At 34.9% G+C, this 20,242-nt stretch overlaps 1 long non-coding RNA gene across 1 annotated transcript; it reads left to right on the top strand.

Annotated features, from left to right (window-relative positions):
* The first annotated feature begins 911 nt into the window (after positions 1 to 911).
* LOC114254456 lies at positions 912 to 17,402 on the top strand. Its single transcript, XR_003625830.2, has 2 exons — positions 912 to 1,785; positions 14,945 to 17,402. It is a non-coding gene; the product is annotated as an uncharacterized LOC114254456 (long non-coding RNA).
* Positions 17,403 to 20,242: the final 2,840 nt, after the last annotated feature.

Below are 20,242 nucleotides of genomic sequence, written 5' to 3'. Positions count from 1 at the left end.
TCTCCTTTACGTTGTCCGTCTCTCTCTCTCTCTCTCTCTCTCTCTCTCTCTCTCTCTCTCTCTCTCTCTCTCTCTCTCTCTTCTCTCTCTCTTCTCTCCCTCCTCTCTCCAATTTCCCGTTTGGATTTTAATCTCGCACAATGACATTCCGCATCGGAATCTTAACTCGGAAACGTGCGGCGCACGTTCAACCCTTACGCGAATCGGCGATCGCGCGCGCAAGGCGACGTGGTTCCGTAACTATTCGCGGAATCTGAAAAGTCAAAATTCACGACGTCATCCTCTGCCGATTCTGTGCCGGTTGCGCTCGGGTCCTCTCTCTTACGTGGTAACGCCGTCGGAAGCGGAACCGTAGGTATTGCCGGAGTTCTCTAGCAGGATCCTACCGAGGACGCGGGGGGTCGGGGCGGGTACGTGTACGCGGAGAGGTAAGTTGGAAAAGGGGGACGTGCCCACCCTCGTTCACCCGGCGAGAACCCCCGCGTAGTCCCGCGCGGCCCCCCGGTACGACGATACCGGGGGTGGTAGGTGGGAAGGAAGGCGAGAGAGAGAGTCTAAGGTAGATTATATTATTTCTCCGCCCCTGCCGGGGGCTCACCCGCCATTTTGTGAATGTTAAATCATTTATTGATCCAAGAAGGTGCCACCCACCCTCTTACTCGCGTCGACCTACCTCCGACGCGAGAGGTACTCACACCACATCACACCGCACCACGCTACACCACGCCACCGCCGCCAGCCACCCGACGTCTGAAAGGGGCCGATCCTTATTCCGCGAAGCGAATTTATATGCCCACCCCGCGCACGTGTGAGTGAACGTGTGTGTACGGCGTGCGCGCGTGTTAGTACGAGGGAGAGAATTTCGAAACGAAGGACGAATTTATGGCCTCTCTCGCGGGGCTCGATTTCTCTCTCCTCGGTCCTCTCTTCCGGCCCTCCTTCAAGGCGGCGCGCACACCTCCTTCAGATTTCCTCATGGGAATTCCTTTCCGAAGTTCCGGCGCGGGAAGTCGTCCTTCTTGCCTCGCCTCGCCGGCACCGGCTGCTGCGGTTCGTTGCGGCTGATTGGACGATGCGCGGATATACGTGCATGATGCATCCGCGTTCGCCAATCCCGCGATTCCGCCGACTAATTTTGTCGGCTTTTAGTTATTTAATCATAGTGAAAAAGAGCCGAGCGAGACGACGCGTCTGTCGATTAACACATTATAAGTTTGAGATAATTTAGGATAAGCGCGCCGCTCGTTAATGAATCTCTTATGTAAACACAGCTATCCCTTGTAAAACTTTATTCGACAAGACTTTCCGTAAATCTTTTTTATTCTAAAGAGAATCTCAGCGTTCCAGTGCTAATAATAATCATTAGCGTGTGATTTTGAACCGAATTGATAAAAGAAAATTTAAGAAGAACATGAGATTCGCACTTAGTGCGCAATCTCCTCGGAATAGGTTGGAGAAAAAGGTGAATTTTTCCACGCGCAGAATCGTAAAAATCCCGTAACCGGGCGAAGGTGGGGTGGTCCAAGGGCAGGAAAGGCGGTGGGACAGAAGAGAACGGGGTTGAAAAATAAGGGCGAGGTCAGTCGGACGCGAGCCGCGGAAAAATTCGCGTTAATTTCAAAGGTCGACGTCGTGTTTTCGATGCGTTAAAGTGCATTGTCCCCTCCGTTGAAATACCGGTGCACTTTGGATCCTCCGTATGCATCCAGTCTAGTTCGACATCAAATCGAATCGGGAGAATATACCTACCTCTCAATGAATAAAACAGCGTCAAATCATAGCCAGGTAATCACGTGCATACAAACTCACAAACAATGTTTGCGTTGCATAATACAATACAGTACTTCGCGTACACACAAATATTGTTATTATTGAAATCATAACTTTCGATACAATCGATACGAGGCAAAATAATTACATTTTCAATAAACGTGCAATTCGAAAAGAAACGATACAACTTGCAGATTTTTCCGTATCTATAACCGATGTCATTAAGAGAGAAACTTTCGTCTCCATGTTGTGTCGTCATCATTGATTTCCAATTACATTAATTACATTTCGTTTTATCATAATATTTGATATTTGTTAACTATGCAAATATTAGGCGCGCATTAAATTTTCATCGTGTCAACGTTGAACTCAATTCCCGTGACACGTGAATTAAATACGCATTTATTGACAAATGTAATTTTTTAGCAACAGAGAATAAAATGGAAGACAACAATAAATGTCACGTGTTTTAAAGTAACGTGGTATTACATAATATTATATAATACATTTATAATATATAAGTTTGCCAGAGAAAATTAAGATTAATGATTGTGATTAAAATTTTATGAATCTAAAATGTGCATATTGAAACGCATACATGCATAAAATCTTATATAACACAATTCTTTCTTAATTTATTTTATATTACATGTTATATTAATTAATTTGCGAGGAACACAGTAAAAGTATTTCACTGTGAGGAGACATAGCGTGCATTCAACAAAATATCCGAAGATTCATGAAAGAATTAAGAGGGAAGCTTCCAAATCTGTTTGCATCATTGCGCGAAATTCGCATGGGGGATCTGGCATGCCGTCGTCGCGTCGCGTCGCGACTACCAAAACCTCATGAATTCGAGAGCAGCGATTATGATTTTATATTCGACGCGACGAGCGGATGGCGTAATCGCGCCAGTCGCGAAAACCGCGCCGACGTCACCGCGGCACGCGACATTCGGCCGGTCGCCACCCCATCGGTTTAATGTGCAATCCCGGTTAGCAATTTCGCGAAATATGCCGACCCACGGTCGCGACACGCACGGGGGGAGGGAAGTGACAGGAAGACAGAAAAATCGCAAGAAAGTGCAAAAGTTCGGCGTAGGCCACAAGTGCCCTAACTATCTCGCTGCCGGAATTCGGAGCACTCGGCGATTATATGGACGGCGACACCGAAATCTCAGTGGTCGTCGAAATTTGCGGGTCGGACGCGCGAACGAGCGTCCTCGCCACCCCCGTTTTCGCCTCCCCATGTCGCCCCCTCGTTGTCCGAATTCGCATTCCGACGCACCAAACTATCCCCCTTCTCGCCCTTCCGCCCACTCCACCTCCCCCCGTGCAAACCTCCTCCTCCTCCCTTTTGTCGCCCTGTGTCGGCCAAACCAATTCCGCTCACCTCGGTTTTCCTGAGCGGACAGTTGACGCGTGACAGTCCGCTGGAAAATTCTCTACGGTTGCGAGCTCTTTCGAGAAAATATTTGATTGCGCTAACAAATTATCATCTTTAATTAATTAGAATTAGACTAAGAAATTTTAGTCGATGCTTGGTATGGAATATTGGAAATGCGCAAGTATTACGGACTATGTTTTCTGTATTACTTTTAAGGAATTTTGGTAAACCATATGCTATTTATTGTTCCACTAGACGGAGCTAATCATCTTTCGATTGACTACTCATTTATTCTCTATTAAATAATTTATCTCATCTCGCGCTTCTCTTTATCGGGTTAGAAAATTATTTGCGTCATAGATAACAACAAAATAAATCAATTTATGCATTCTTTACAAGAGGAATAGATAAAATTTATTTCTTATATATAGTAATATAAGTTATCTTGGATGCTTTGTTTCTTTTTTCCTCTGTTATTTAATAATTTTGTGATAGATCTTTGAGGTATTGGCGTAAAATTGCTTCTAACATCATCTTATTAAGACAGATGATGAAGCAGATATTAATTTCACAATAATGGAAGAACTAAGTTTGGATAGAGTGAATCAATTAATCATGACAATGTCAGACTAGATTTTACATATTCGCTGAGTTATATCGACTCCTTTACTTGTTGCAATATGTATTTAAACCCTTTCAAAATATATAATAACACAGTATTTTTAACATTGCCATTCATTTTCGGAACGACGACAATCTTCCCAAAGTTGTCTTGAAAATATTACCGGGCGAATGTAGTTAGAAGCCCTGTGATAAACCGTACAAAGTTGCCGAGGGCTAGGGCTAGGCTTAGGCTCACGGAAAATGCGGGATTTCAATTTGTTAGTCGAGTTTCGAGACGTGCTCGCGGCGCAGGGTGTACGGGGCGCCATAGTTCGGCGGCCCCACCCCTGACGTACCGTTTTGCCTAGGGTCGAACGAGTGGACGAGGGGTGACGCGGAGGTGGGAGAGGGTTGCGAATGATATAGGGGCGGCGACGCCATTTTGAATTAGCCGTGCTTAGAGAAGCAAGTAAGAGCGAGCCCAAGGGCTGGAGAACAGAGAAAGAAGGGCGCTCGCCCGGAAAGTGAGAGAGTGACGGTAGGAGGGATGAGATTTTTATGAGAACCCTTAGCAATGGTTGCCAGGGCTCTCTCTCTCTCTCTCTCTCTCTCTCTCTCTCTCTCTTTCTCTCTCCTTGAGTCTCCTCACTGAAAACTCTGCGAGGCGTATTTTCACCTAAACAACCACTTTGAACTTTGTGAAAGGACCGTCGATGTTGCCTCTCTTTGGCCTGACACTATTTATAATTGTTAATTAATTTCTACGATCCGGTGCGAGCATTATACGAAAGCTGTTCACTGATTGAATGAAAACTCCTGTAAAGCCGCTTCCTGACTTTTACAGAAGTATCGTCTTCCAATTCCATTTTTGATCAACCAATTAAATTACATGACATCACGGGTGTCGTCGCTTCGGAATGCTACGCGAGATGCTCTTGCAATATTGCATTTAGTTGCTGCACGTAATCGAGTTATCATGAATTATATCGCATCAACGTTGCGCTATATTATATCGGGAATGAATATAATATAGTGTACCATAGAATGGATTACTGCAACCATTTATTGCAAAATGCCAAATTCACGTGCTGCATAAAAGCATTTTCAAAAATTCATTACCGCTAAATGGTAGGTCATATTATAATTATATTTATTACGATTAATTTAATGAAGATAAACGATTCTGTTCCACAATCTTATTTTAAATTTCGCGTTACAGCTCTACACTGTGCAATTGCATTCACGTTAGTAACGTTTATAATTTCAAAAGAAACATCTCTTCTTGCTATTGTATTTTTTCTTATTGTTTTCGAAAAATAAAACTGCATATAACAAATGCTTTTAACACAAGGTTTACGGGACGCGTCATTTTGACACATTTCGAATTTTACAAGGAAAATTACAGAAACTGTTTACATTTTTCTCTTACTATTTATGCTGACTTTTGTCCACTTAACGAAACAAATATATATCGAAATTAATTTTTTCGAAGTTTTTTAATTTCGAAATTCTCTATGTGGTATATCTATCTCTACAGATACGCGTCAAAATGACGTAGATATAGGTATATAAGAAATGTTCGTAAACATAGAGTTAATAAAACGATTTTTTTATGGCGCATACTTTACCTTAAAAAACAAAACGTTTTACTTTGAGCAATAATTCATTCGATGACGTGATTAAATTTTGGATATCTTATAAACAAATTTCTTTATTGACTTTTATCTGAAATAGATTAAAAACAAATAATAGTCGCATTTTTTATTATTAGTTTTTTAAATTATGTAAGGGTATAAAGAATAAAAGAATATGTATAAAGAATTTTGCTTTTACTGTTTTATTTATAATTATATCTATACTATATGTATATATATATTTTATAGAATAGTATTCATAGTCAGAATTTATATTTAACTCGTAATCACTTGAGTGAGAATCAAGCTAACCCAGACACTCATAAAAAAACAACTTATGTTGTGTTTTAATTGTTGTACTTTTACATAAAGGTATAAAACACATTTTATGTCTTCTTTTTTCTTATTTTTAAAATAAATAAATGTTTTACTGCCTAAAAATAGTTCGGATATTGCAGTGTAACATCACAGAGCATTCGAGAGGACTCGGTTATTTTCACACTGTATTCAGATAATGGAATATTTTATTATTTAATTATTTATTTTAATTTGTGTTAAAAAATTATAAAAGGAATTACAAATCAAATTACAATCAAAGGTATATATAAATTGTAAAATGTAATTTTCTTTAAGTCATACAAGTTTCCAATTGTCTTATAGAAGAAAAAAATACATCATAAAAATCATGGGCTTACCCATGGATTAAGAACATTTTAAGTTGGATTTTAAGTGAAATCTCAAGATTTCTAATCAATCAATGAAATCGCAATATATTACTTCAAAATTATATTTGAGACGATCTTAAATATAAATTTGTCATTGACATAAATCTAAATTCTTTTTGATTATACAATTTTTTTAAAAAAATACAAAATTGATTTGCTCTCATGCGGTCTCAAGTTTGAGTACTTGGTTTTTGTACCATCCTTTACCATTTTTCTATTGTTAATAAAAAGGGAATCATCTTATTCGATTCTGCTACAATAAAAGTAAAATTCTGAGTACAAGCAGTACGTAATAGATGGCACAAGCTGCAATTTTCATTAAATCGATATGACAGAGACCTACAGTTTCACATCAGAAAGAGGGACTAAGATAAAATTAATAAAAAAGCGCTAACCAAATATAATTTTTATATGTTTGCTATTAATCTTTTTAAATATATTCAAAATTATAAAAATAAATAACTGCATAGTTAGAGTGGAAAAGTAAGGTTAAAAGAACAAGTTAAACTATAGATTCTATGGAGAATTGCAACAAGCACATGCATCAGGCAGCTTGTACAAAGAGCCTTTAAATTTTCTGGCTTTAAGCAGAGTAGCTATGTGGAAAAATCTATGACCCGGCTTAAAAGCGGTACCTTTAATTGCGTTGGTACGCCGGTCGGAGGCCGTTAAAGTAAGTCTTGGCTAAAAACGTGTGTTTGTACAATGAAAAGCGAAGAGAAAAGAATATCAAGGGGATTGGTAAGAAACGAGGTACTTAAACGATTGCAGAAGGAGGAAACGCAACTGAATCTTTAATGCGACTAATTATCGCAAAAGACTAAACGATTCTGTGTCACGTTCATATTATCGCTTCTGAGAGCAAAACGGTTTGTATTACAGGGATTATCAGTCGTCAGTTTGTTTAATTAATAATTACAAATTAAAGATGCAACACGGTCGCATGAAAGTTTTAAATGTGCGGTATGTTCCACTGTTACAAGCGCAGCTTCCATAAATAATCTGCAACGGCATTTTAATCTTTTTTTTTTAATCACAAGGACATCGACGCACATTAGTATTAAATTCCCTTTCTTAGTTATATTCTAATTAGTTTTTTCTTAATTAAAGCGGCAAGAAATATTAATTTTCTTTTACGTAATATCCAATCATGCAATCGATCAGATAATCAAGAATCGCGTGTAAATGAGCAAGGGGAAAGAGGCGAGAAGAGAAGAAGGTGGGGTGGGGGGAGGGAGAGAGAGAGAGTAAGATTCGCCGTGGAGTGAGGCAGGTCCGATGAAATTTATAATTTGCCGAAGTTCCTCTGGCGTGGGCGATAATGGGGCCCGAGTTGCTTTGGGTCTAGCTTCGTTCCTTTTTAAGTTTTAAATAGTTTCGCGCGAGTTTTAATTAGGAAATTCATCCCACCGCCCCCATTCGCCTCTATTATACTCAACCAACCCCCATGAGCGGCGACGACGGCGGCGAGAAAGGTGACGGCCCGTTGAAAGGGATACAAAAAAGCACGACGTTCATCGTTTTTTCTAGTTAGCAGTAACCAAAATTACGACGAACTTATAACGAGGCGAACTTTTCTCCGATCGCGTTATTAAGTAATTACGTTATAGTTCGATTGTAAAATAATGACTTGCTCTTTCGCCGCTTTTTATATTGCCCGTTCTCTCAAAAAAAAGAATTATCGATGCTTTGGGCGTTTTACCTTGTAAAAACGTTGCGTTCGAGATGATTGGTTAATATTTATAAGTGATGATTAATAGTAATTTTTTGTTTAGTAATTTATGTCTCTGGATCTTGAAAAAACTTGCAAGAAATCTTTCTTAAATATTCTTAGAAAAAAATTGTATCATTTGCTATATTGTTTTTCTTCAATTCTTCATCTTCAACTTCTAGTAAACAATACGAACAAAAAAAATTTTAACAAAGTTGATAGTTTAATTTGCATGTAAGTAGATTTTTCCAGGAATTTTTAATATCAATAATAGAATAATAATAGCCTACGGTCTTACAACTTTAAAAGTTTTTTTTATAATCAGAAATGTCTTGAGGATGTAATGAAGTATGTAATAACAATTCAAACTCTATAGATAATTTCTCAAGTAGACCTTGAATAGCTTCTGGACATTTTTTAGAACGCGTCATTTAGGTGACGTCAAATATGTACTAGCCATACCAACGCACAATTTACACTGTGTTATCAAATGAATTTCAAGTATGAGCATTATTAATCATGTCTCGAATTACCATGAGAAACTTGCGATACCCGCACGAGATCCGGAGAGACAGAAAACCGAAGTGAAGCGTCCTCATTGTATTCCGCGTGGCCGGTAGCATCGATCGCGCGTACTTTTTGCCTTTCCCCTTTCGCTTTGATACATCCCGGCTTGAGAAGCATCATTCCCCCCCGCTTCATAGCAACGGTTCCCTGACTCCTTGTCTTCCCCGCTGACCCCTGCGCTGCAGCAACCACCCCTCCAACAACCCCATTCGCCGTTTACTTTATTCTTATCTGAAATACTGGGGAGAAGCAAAGGTGGTCGTCCCTCCACTCTTTCTTCCCGGTTTTCCGACTCGCCTCGCCACCACCCTCTTTTCTCCTTTTCCACCTCTTCCAATGCGGCACCCGCAGTCTTTCTTCCCTCGGGCTGTTCGAGGAGGTGGTCACCTCCACCTCCGACTTTGCCTTTTCTCAAGACGGAAGAAGCAAAAAGCTCGAAAAGAAGCGAAAGATCGACGGGTGGGGATGACCCGAAGTAGTGGGGAAGCTCGCGATTATTTTTAGAGGTTTGTTTGCCTTTGCATTGAAGATCGCAAGAAGGGAGTAGAGATGTTAGATATAATAATGTATTTAAATACTAAACTCTCGGTTCAAAAACGATACATCGGCGTGTTCATTAAATTTTCAATATAGAACATTACTTATCACATAAAGATTATATTAAAGAATTATGTTATATTAAAGAAATATGTAATTGAAATGTAATTTATAAATATATACACACACAGGCAATAAGATGAAATATAATTTATAAATATAAATCTATTCATAATTACAGATAAATATATATATATATATATATTAAAAACAAAAATCGTGATGTTTCAACTAATGCGCCATTAAATTTTAATGTGATAAAGAGCCAGTAAGATTCCAAGTAAAATCCTAATTAAATCCTGGTAAGCATTTTTTTCTTTGAATAAAATATAATTCTCTCAGAAATTTGGCGTTGCAATCTCTTAAGAATTCTCATGGATCATTTCTTTGTTTTAAAACAAGTAGATAAAATTGAATTGTGCCGTTTTTTCAGCGTTTTAAAAAATTTTCAGACGGTATTCTCGGTTTTTCCCGTCTGCCTTTTTACGACTAGACCGATCCTAAATCCATCTACCCTGCGCTATATATTCGTCGTGTCCACGTCTTTACGAGGCTACCCTCCGGAGCCGCTCTTTATCGCTCGCACTTTTTAGAAGGACGTAAAAGTACCGTATGGTACTTAAAATCTACCGACTTTTTAGTAGCGATCTACGTTCACGCAGGGGTAGTTATCTCATACCCCGTTAAGAGCCTGAAGCTAGTCGAAGCGCACTAGCGTTTGCTTAATTAAAAATATTTCCAGCGCGTTGCTCGACTATTTTGTCGTAAAATAATCCATCATCGGTCTACCTCGACGACTTTTCCTCTCGGGGTATACAATTAAATAGTTGCAACGTTATTTTGCTAAATTGATTCACGAGACTTGGAACTTTATTCCAATCTTTTTGCTCCAGAATTGCTTAAAGGGTTTGAGAAAATTGTATGCACATTTTATAAACAAAACGTGCAAAGATATTATAAGAATATATTATATATTTCATTTTTTCCTCGCTACATTTACACTCCAATAATGTAACACACTTATCGCATGGAAGAATTGAGTTTTTCTAAGCCACCCTTGAAGCTGTACGAAAGGCCGTATTGTGTAACCTCTGAAAGGCCTGCTGATTAAAAATTCGTAAAAAAATGCTGACCGAAAGGACTTCCGGGTGTCCGAGTCGCAAAACCTGTTTTACAATCCTGTTTTATAGTCCAATTTCCAACCCTTTCTCTTCCGCCTTCGTCCCCTTTACCCCATCGACCCCTCTCACCCTTTTGCCCCAGTAACCTCTAGGGTAAGAAATTATCGGACTCCTGAGAAATATTTTATTCCTGCGCAGTGACGTTGCATGAAATAGACATTTACCTTGCTTCTATGAAAGCGACCTTCTATAAAAATCTTTGCATGACAGATTCATAAACTCAAATTGTAAATTTTACAAAGTTTTCGGACAAGTAAATTTGTGTTTGCATTAATCTCTATTATACAATAGTTTTTAAGTAATTTGAGTATTATTTAATTTGATTTCCTTTGCATTCATAATTAATTAAATTCTGTATATAGTTTTTGCAACGCTCTCTTGTGAGATTATTTAATTTTCAAACGAACAATCTCAAAAAAGGCGATCGTGGAAAAGACGAACGAAAACGTGACCAGAGTGAAATCGTTGGCGGCCGTGAGCGTAAAACGTAAAAACAAAGGTTCTTAAATTTATGGTACAATCAAAAAGTCTTTATTATATTCGCAGTGATGCCGCATCGCCATCTTTTGTTTTTGCCCTCTGCCTTGCCTTATGACGTCATAATTTATCCAGTCGACTATTGTCCTTTTCAAGACATTATCAAAAGAACGAGATCTTTGCCCGTCCCTCCATTCTGCAAACGCGGAATAGCGAGAGATTTATAACCTTTTTTCCTGGAGTGATCGATTAATCATTGTCACCATAATTATACGCTGAGACCGCGAGAGGATAATCATCAAACTCCAATAATTATAATTTGATCCAATAACTATAATGATCAATATATAGATATTATAACATTTAGTATAATTATTTATCTTCAGAGAAACAGAAGGAATAAAAACTATTAGTTATTTCCGCAAAATTGTATTATAAAATTGGAACAAAAATCTCATCACAAATTCTCGGAGATTTTATCTTCTTTTTTATTAATTAATTAAATCTGAATATTACGTATTAAATGCAGATTAGAGGATAGCATACTTTGTTACATCATGATACTACATTAATAACATTAATTTGAACTGAAAGCGATCTATTGATACGTTACGGTAGCTTGTTACGCGTTATTGTAACTCTACCGAGTAATTCATTATTGTGCCGCGGAATACAAATATCTCTTAATTAATGCGAGCGAAGGATTAGCGGACTTTTTCTCCTCTTTACTCCTGCGGTATGCTTCCATCACGGGCGATCGGCGGATAATCGAAAAGCTAAGCGACGGGAAAATTGCGATCCGAGGGTGACCAATCGTCCGTGAAAATTGAAAAACTATTCCGATCTATAGTGCTCGCACGCAGAGTTATCCCGGTTACCGAGTTTCCCGTTACGTCCCTGTCGCCGCAATTGATCTCTCTCTCTCTCTCTCTCTCTCTCTCTCTCTCTTTCTGTATTTAAAAATACAGAATTAAAATTTACTGTATTTAATATATACTGTATTTAAATATAAAATACTGCATTTAAAAATACAGTATTAGAAATATTCTTTCTGTATTTAAAAATAGTTATGAAAGCTAAATAAATATCAATCTCTTTCTCTTTTTTTCTCTCTCTCTCTCTCTCTCTCTCTCTCTTTCTCTCTCTCGCTCTCTCACTCTCTCTCAGCCCCGGGAGGTAAGATAACCGGTTCTTAAAATTTTATTCACAATTATTGTTGAAAGATTAAAGTACCAAACAAGCTATTAAATTCTAATTTCTTACGCGCGTTTTAACTTGATAATACACTGAAAAAAAACTGAATTTAAATAAATAATTATTTAAATAGTACCAGTGGGAAATTTTATAAAAAGTAAATAATATATATTTCAAATAAGTAATATTTTCTATAATTTAGAAAATGTTATTTGTTTGAAATAAATATTATTTTTTACTGTTACTATATAAATAATTGTTTATTTGAATCTAGTATATTTCTTTCAGTGTAATATGTATATTGCGTACATAGTCAAAGTTTTGCTGCATATTAATATAATGGATAAATTTGTGTCGGCCTTAAATTATTTCCGAAACATAACACAATATTCTCACAGTGGGAGTATATAATTAACAACGACAACGTCTAGCAATGAACATACGTCACCGAAGAAATGCCGATTCGCATCACGTGCATTTGAAAAACAAAACAGTCACAGATTATAATCTAATCTATGATTGTCCAAAGTATATATGTGTAAATGAAAAGAACAAAGTAGCACTCTATTGTATGCGGAAAAAAGGGATCCTCCGTGAGAGCAGCTGTCATCCGCGATGTCATCCCTCAGAGGAAAGACCTTTTTTGGGATGTTTTGATCAGGTGAGATTTACATACCAGTCAAACGAGTTTCACGGTCGCTTATGCCTCAAATGCGCATAAACGGAATGGCATTTCCGTAAATGGATTCAGTACGTGTCAGCAAGCGTCCTTGAAAAAAGTTGGTTAGTCATTCACCGAGGGAAAAAAACTTGTGCAACATGTATAATTACAGTCACGCCTGATGCGTGCAATTATGGAACAATAATAATATGTAGTTATATATTGTAATTATTATTCTTTATTCTTAATCCGATAAATCTGAGTTTTGAAAATGTTCCTTTGAAGTATAGCAAAAGAACCTGATAGACTTCGACGTAAACTCGTGATAAATATCAAATTAATAATAAACATTAAAATTTTATTCACAACTATTCTGCAAATATCTGACATACGATTCATAAATCTGTCATTGACATCGAGATCAACATAAAAGAATTCTGGAACTTTACTCATATGCAAATATTAACGTGATTTATGTCCAAACACGACTGATTTATTTTTCAGGTATACGTAATCGAAACAATCAGCTGTTTCGATTTCAGCTTAAACTGAACGTCGTCTATCAGCAAAGCCGAATAATTCAGATGTGGAGTTTATGATCGAGAACGATCGAATCGCGTTTACGCCTGCCGGAAAATCATGCTCGCCAGCTGATCCCAGACGTAGCGTTTCGTATTTGCGTCATGTCACGTGTACGTAGTACGCGCGTTTACCCACAACCGTAATTTAATATCCCCCCGATCGCGGATCGTACGATCGAGCGACTTGATGCGCGAATTAATTAAATTCCATCCGTGCGCATTTGGAAAGCCTTCGGCTCGTTTCGCGTAATCGCGCGTTTCGTCTCATTAACACGATCGTTAAATTATCTAAATTCGAATGATTTGCATTAATTTGAAAGATATCTCGTAGTATATCCTCTGAACCATATTCTTATCTTTCTAAAAAATATTTCTTCAAAAAAGAAGCGAGCAGTTAATTTTATCTGCGACAATTTTCTTAATTATGTTTGTTTCTATTCTTATAGGACAGAAAGATTCTAATACTATAAAATTTTTCTGTTGGTTTGTATTATATTTTAAATTATATTCTTGATTATATCCGCAGTTGTTTGCAAATGTGTGGCGCGACATATATTATAAGATTAAGAATTACTTTACGAAATAATTCCACTATTTTTATTCAGCGCTATTTGATAAAACTATTTTATTGACTTATGCGTCGGTTTCCACACTAATTTATCTTTATACTTATATAATATTTATTTCCATAAGACACAACTGCATAATATTTTAATCTTGAATATTTTAATTAATTATTGAGAAATCAAGGTTCGTCCACTAGATAGATGAAATTAAATTAATGATGCTTACAAAATTATTAGATAAGTTGAATGCCCAGCGTTCCATTAATTGCAAACTATGAATATTTTTCTTGTTTTATTTAAGGTTTTCATAATTATGAACTAATGATGAACAATTTATGCGAATTCGAACTTATGCTGTTATAATAACTTGTTATTTTGTTTACGATTAAATGTGTTTAAAAATAATTATTTTTTAAAAATCGCGATCGTGTGTAGACATAAAAAACGACATTGCAATATATTTTATATCTTTACGTTTAACACAAATTAAAAAAAAGCTGCTTGTCTGTAACTCTTACTCTTACTGTTTATAAAAAAATTAAGAATTCTTTGTCCAACATAATTAAAAAAATTTATTCCGAAAGTCTTAAAAAAAAAAAAACAGTCGAAGGAACATGATCAATTGATGCAATTTCCTCTTATACTTGCAGTCGTTTTCATTTACGAGTAGACGGAAATGTCGCAAGTTTTTTGTATTTAGCTTTCATGCAAAAGGATAGGAAGAGGTTCGGGTAGGAAACGAGAAAACAGAAACAACTTGCGATTTCTTACATACCTTTCACATTATTGGTCTGATCTCCTTTTATACCTCGTCTTTATTTATCTTTCCTTTTCCACCCACGAACTTTTCTCTATCCATTACTCCCTTTTCTCCCCCCCTCCCTCGGTAGCTCTTCTCATTTCTTTTCTCTTTCCTTTCGGCATGATCCTTTTCTACTTTCTGCTATTTCAATAAAAACAAACTCAAGAGCAACTTCTCTATCTTAAACTAAGAAATTGTGAATTATGCTTTCGGTTAATACGTTTAGAAAATTAAAAAAATTAAAAAATATTATTTTAATACGGCGGTAAATCTGGATATTTTAAAATAGGAAGTATTTCATGCAAAATACATTTCAATATATACAATTTTATTATATTCTTTATCTCAATAACTAATGTCTAGTTGCGCTTAACCAAGTCATTTACGCTATTGATATTTAATCTAAGTATTAATGTAGAGTTGAAATCATAAAATTATTTTTTTCATATAATGTTTTTCAATGTCTATTTATAATACACTTTTTTTCAGAAATATCCGACATGTTGGAAGACATTAGTGAGATTCTTCGGTAAGGGCTACGACCGCCCCTTTCTTCGGTCTCCGTTGAAAATATTTCCGGCCATTTTTCGTCCCCACCAGCGCAGTCCACCCTCTGAAAGAAAAGTACCAAAGATGGGGTAGTCATAAAGGAGTAAAACAATGGAAAAAGTACCGCCATCTTTAATTCTGTCCCTATTCGTCGCATCAAGAATAAAAGTTCAAATATTTGAGAAGAAAGGAACAAAGTAAAATCGATAGATTCAGTTTTGTAAAACTTTTTGAACTGTTTTAGTTAACACATTATTTTTACCAACATCATTATCGCAAATTGTTTTATTGTAAGAAAAAATAGATCATGCATCAGTCGTATTAATATTGAGTTAAAAATTATAGTTTATCATAATAATTATTAATTTTCTTATTTAAATTTATAAAAATAATTTCAAGCTGTAATTATAAATTATAACCCAAAAATGATTACTTTTAGAAATTATAGATAGATAATTCCGTGTTTATGTTGCACATTATAACCGACAGTTAATCGTAGAATATCTAACTGGTATAACATATCTTGGAACATCATAGAAATCAACAGGTTCGAGTCGTAGTTACTAGATGGAGATATTAGCGTAAGTAACTAATTTGTGTGCTAATTTAATTATTGAATTATTGTGCACAATCCAGATTCTTTAGTAAATAAAGGTAATTTTGCTATTGTACTACATACTCATTGATACAAAAATAGTGTTAAAAATGTAGTCTTAATTACGACATTATTTTTATCATTTGCCGTCATAGGCGAGAATTTGATAAGATAAAAAAAACATTTTATGACTAAATTGCAATATGTACAATCCAGTTTTATATATTTTTTAAACTAATAATTAATTTAAAATAATTTAATAATTTCTCTTAAGATTACAAAAAATACTTTTATTACATTTTTACTTAAAATTATTTAATTTTAAAAATATACATTACTCAACTGTCATATTTTAGAGTATTTTATTTTACTGAGAACTTATTTACGTAGATAATTATCCTTAATTGTGGCTTTGTTCTTTTATAAAATTACAGTGACGTCTGTTTTATCGATAAAAACTGTTGTGATACATAAGTTACAATTCCTTTTACACAATTAAAATACACATCTTAATGTATGTAGGTTTATTTTTGCCAAAAACAGGAATTAAAAAATTATATATTTCCTTAATATGACCAAAACTGTCCAACCAAAATTCACTGAAATATTTATTTTGTAGAAAAAAATATACAGATTATATATGTAAAATAAAAACAGAAAGAGAGAGAGAGAGAGAGCAAAGCCAAGTTTAAAATTAAATAAATAATGTTGAATCGTTAGAATTAAGTTTAAAAGCCTAATTTAAAAGAATATTTAACAAACTGTATACATGTATATATGAAATTTCAATGTGTAGTATGTAAGAATCTGTTGATGTTTCATACGGTTTTCGAAATATAGGTACTGAAATTAATCTTATCTTCTTAATTTCATTAGTTTTTTATGTATGTGATAGATAGTTTATACACATATTAGTTTTATTAGAGTTATTTCAAGATAATATTTACGTTTTCCTGCTTGATCTCATCAGGCATTAGTCGTATTGCATTTTATACATGCTATGCATATAGATTTTTTACTTTCCACGCGTAGCAAGGTCTATCCTACACTTCTTTCCCCTCTCCCCTTCTTTCAAAGCGAAATAAGGTCTACAATTTGTACTGTTATATTTTTCAAACTTTCTTATCGATAACGTTTCAATAAACAGTGATCGTCGATTAAAATTTTTACAGATTACTTCAATTTCAAAATCGTGACCCTGATAGCATTGATAAGAAATATATAAATGTCAAGAGCTCTCAAAATTTAAATACGATAATACAAATTTACAGTTAGCAGACCGTAAAATAAAAGTATAACTTTAAAACACAAATGTTTTGATTTATTTAGAGTCATCATTGGCGAAAGAATATTTCATGAAAGTTCTTTACCAAATATATCAAGATCAAAGAGATTATGGAAAGTGTTCATTATTTTAAATCAAATTTAATATTTTCTGATTTTATAAAAATAAAGTTTTATTTTAGGCGAACTGACTTCGAATTTTATATAAGTATATCTCGAAAACAAGACCGCTGTACAAAACTGCTGATCAATTTAGAAGATCAGTACTTTTTCAACTGTATAACATTTGTTTCAAGACCAAAGTCATCGGAGCGATGTCTTCTAATGTAAAGATGTAAAGATGTAGGAAAAAAATGGAAAAATTTAATGCTAGAATAATTTCATGACTGCAAACAACTTTATATAATCTCATCACTGCTCAATCATATAATATGTATAAGTCATTATTACATATTTTACATATTTTAAATTTTATTTGTGTGGAATGTATATTAACAGAATAAAAATAATTTTTAAAAATTAAACCAATAGAATCACCTTTTATAATATATGTCTAATCTCTAAAACAAATATTGTTACAGATATTAACATATAATTAATTCTAAAATTTTTATAAATGTTTATAAGAATTTACTTAATTTTAAATTATTTAATTTTTTATTGTTATATTATTATCACTTTCAGATGTAATAGAACTGCAAGGCTGTTATCTAGAACAAAAATATCTTCTCTGCAATGTGTTCTTATTAGAACGAACTTATTCGACCAAACAATATAAATCAGTATTTTTTGTATTTTTCAATTTACATATATGGTTATTAATTTATTTTAATCTTAATCTTTGAAATTCTATTGCACGTATTTCCCACTTATTAAATAGAAAATAAAATAGACTGTGTTCTTAGGAAATTAAAATAGATTCTGTGGAAAACTTCTTTCGTGTTTGTGGAAAACTATATTCGCAAGCGTAATTGTAAAATAGTTATCTTAATATCAACTAATCAGTTTCTGGCGCATCATGCTTTTTAAGCGTCTGTGTGTATGTGAGTTCTCATTGTACGTATCTTTATAATTAATTTATCTTATTGTATAAACTTATAAAATTGCAGAATTTTAAAGAATAATAAATCAAGAAAGAAACCTTAAATTCTTCACTGTAGTTTCGACATTTTCAAACGATAAACTATTTAATTGTATTGTTCAAGAATTGAAACGTTGGTTATATAGTAGCCAGACATTAACCTAATTAAAAGTGATTAACAAAATTTAATCATCTATTATTAACTTGACGGTAACATATAATAACTGTCACGATAATTAATGTTATTCAATTTTATATGTAAATGTTATATTATTTGCGTTTTATCTATTGCGCTTTATCTATTATCTGTTGCTAACTCTTTTTCTTTTTCTTTATTGTTTCTGTTGTTGTTGTTTGTAAATTTGTAAAAATCAATTTTTTTACAAACATAATTTTCTATATTTTATAATTTTTTATGTAATAAAATATTAAAAAACACTGTACTATTCTCTCATTTCTTTTTTCAATGTCACGATATTAATTGTACATAATTAATATATGTATATTGTTTAATTATTATTTTTGTGCTCCAAACTTATAAATAATTTCATAATACAAAGAATACAATTTAATTAATATTTACTATTATGTCATTATACAATATAATATTTTATATTTATTTATTTCACATAATCCTTGCCTTTCGGCTTAGGATGGCTTCCAGTTTTTCAAATTTTCAAATTTTATACAATTGTGTGTGTGAGTTTGTGCGTGTGTGTGTGCGTTTTATGTTTGTATGTGTGTGTGTGGTGCTGTTAATATGCTAGAATATAGTATAATATCCTTACTCTAGGTAACTATATATCTAAATCACAGTATAAAACTTTGGTGTAGTAGCTGCCTGATTCTCCATGAATAACTTGTGTTAAATTGAATTAAGATAATGAGCTTAAATAAAATAAACATAAGACAAAAGATAACATAAAAGATAAAAATGAATATAAAGTGTTGACTCAAACTTAGATTTAGATTTAGATTAAATTAAATTGAATTGAATTATTGTATTATAACTGAATTTAGTGCTGGAACTTTGAACCGTTCGACTTTTCCAAAACAGATTCCTTCCGAAACAGTGCGTATAACGGTTGAGGCTCACTCAGGCTGTGGCTCACTTGAGGTTGTTCTCACCCCTCCTTTCACTCCTTCTTCTCTTTCTTCTTTCTTTCTCCATTAATCCTTTTCATCTCCTCCAGACCCCTGCCATCCTCGTTCAACAATTCCCGAACCTGAATGTCGCTCCTTGTTGCAAGGCATGTCCGAATTATGTGTTCCAGGGTCTCCACCTCTTCTCCGCATAATCTGCAAGCCTTGTCCTCTTCCCCCTTCCAGTGTTGGTTTCCTTTGCATTCGTTTCCGCATCTGTATCTTGCTATTAGACGTCTCTCCTTTCTTTTCTTTTTCCCTCTTAGGTATTCCGGCATTTTCTCTGTTGTAATCTCTTTATATGTTATATTGTACTTCGATTCGGCAATCTTCTTCCTTCTCTCTTCTCTCTCCTTGTCCTCGATCCTCATCAGAATTGTTTTTATTTGATCTTCGTTTCTTGTCTCTCTCTCTTTCCTTACCTCCCTCTCCATCCCTATTCCTCTAAAAAATGTGCTTCTCGCTGCCTCCCACTTGCTTTCCTCTCTTGCTACTCTTTCTCTGTCCAGGTCCTTGATGCATTCTGCTACTAATTTCTTCTCGCTGTTCCTTGCTTTTTCTTCATATTTTAACGCTCTTTTCAGTGCTTCTATTCTTATTTCTTTCATCTTTGTTTCCTCTTTCAGAATGTAGTTCGGTGTTGTTGTGTCTAAACCTAAAACCCATTTGGTGTACTTCCTTTTTATCCTGTCTAATCTCGCTTCATTTGTCCAGCCCCAGATCTCCGCTCCGTACAACGTAATACTTCCCACCAAAGCTTCGAACATCTTGACTCTTCTGGCGTAGTCGTCCTTGAATAACCTTTCTCCTATGCTCCACGTCTTCTTCATTGCCACTGTTGCTCTCTTGTACCTTTCCACGATGTGTTTCTCCGTACCTCCGTTTTTCTGCAATATATATCCTAAATATTTTATTTCCTTGACTTCCTCGATGCTTTGGTCTCCCCACCTCCATTCCCTTTTCTTCTTCCTTCCTCTTCCATCCTCGAATACTAGTATCTTCGACTTTTCTGTGCTGAGTAACATATTTTTCTTCTCTAAGTATCTCTTAAAACGATTTATCATTCCTTTTAGTTCTTCTTCGCTTTTCGCTACTAGTACCATGTCATCCGCGTATGAAATTGTCCAGAATTTTT

The sequence above is a fragment of the Monomorium pharaonis genome, chromosome 6, assembly GCF_013373865.1.
Source record: "Monomorium pharaonis isolate MP-MQ-018 chromosome 6, ASM1337386v2, whole genome shotgun sequence".
NCBI lineage: Eukaryota > Metazoa > Arthropoda > Insecta > Hymenoptera > Formicidae > Monomorium > Monomorium pharaonis.
This window is presented reverse-complemented; position numbering and strand designations above follow the sequence as displayed.